We start from the raw sequence: 1009 nt of genomic DNA, 5'->3' as shown, positions 1-1009 counted from the left end.
TGATGCTACTTCTCCCAGTTTCTTCAATTATGAAGATAATTAACATTAAATTGGTGCCATTAATTCTAAAATTTCCAGAGTTACTGTTGATTTGGATGCAGGAATTCTGCTCAGTGCGATAAATCGTCCCCAGTCTAGCTGAAGGAAGTAGACTGGTGAACGAAGTGGGGCGCTCTGTATCCATATAGCTGTAGAACTCGCCGACATCAATCGCTCTGTTTCTACCCGAAATCTATTGTTAGATACTCGTTTGCAAAATAACAATGCGTCGCTAAGTAAACTCCGCGAGAAAGGGTTGTTTAAGCTTCCTCGCCGAGATTGATCAGAGTCGGAGTGAAAATGAACTCTTGGCACTGAGAATGGAAGAGTATTGAAGAGTGTAAGAATCTTAACATTTGCCGCCTGGATTTGGCAGAGAATGTAGCGTTCAGACAGCAGCCAGGGAGTTATTGACAGGCAGGTGGAGTTCTGGTCCCTCGTGCCTGTAGAGTGAGCGCTGCGAGCAGGGCTCGAACCTGCGCGGGGAATCCCCATTGGATTTCAAGTCCAACGCCTTAACCACTCGGCCATCGCAGCTCTATCAATGTTAATCACTCACCGTAGCACTGCACCTGAAGTGATTTATTGTCAGTGATGGGAATGATAAATCACCATTCCAATACAAATAGTATGATTGGACAATGTGGGAATTTGTTTCAGGATAGGTAGGTCAGAACGTGAGTGTAGATATATAACATTGGCGTCAGTATCGTCAATGAAGGAGATTTCCACTGCTGGGGATAAAGGTCAGGATTAGAATCAGGGTTATAATGACGGATATATGTTTTTTTTTGTTTTATGGCAGCTGTACTGTGTAACACATATAGAATAATAATATAAGATCCATAGGTCCATAAAACAAAGGAACAGGAACAGGAATTCGCCACATCGAGTCTGTTTCGCCATTGTAGCAGAGCTGATTTATGATCCCCTCAACCCCATTCCACTGGACATGGACATTGACGTCCTT

General features: G+C 43.4%; 1 non-coding gene across 1 annotated transcript; it reads right to left on the bottom strand.

Annotated features, from left to right (window-relative positions):
• Positions 1-494: 494 nt before the first annotated feature.
• On the bottom strand, positions 495-576 carry trnas-uga (transfer RNA serine (anticodon UGA)). Its single transcript has one exon. It is a non-coding gene; the product is annotated as a tRNA-Ser (tRNA).
• Positions 577-1009: the final 433 nt, after the last annotated feature.

Source organism: Mobula birostris, chromosome 13, assembly GCF_030028105.1.
Source record: "Mobula birostris isolate sMobBir1 chromosome 13, sMobBir1.hap1, whole genome shotgun sequence".
Lineage (NCBI taxonomy): Eukaryota > Metazoa > Chordata > Chondrichthyes > Myliobatiformes > Myliobatidae > Mobula > Mobula birostris.
The sequence above is the reverse complement of the archived record's forward strand: the minus strand, read 5'-3'. Positions and strand labels throughout refer to the sequence as shown.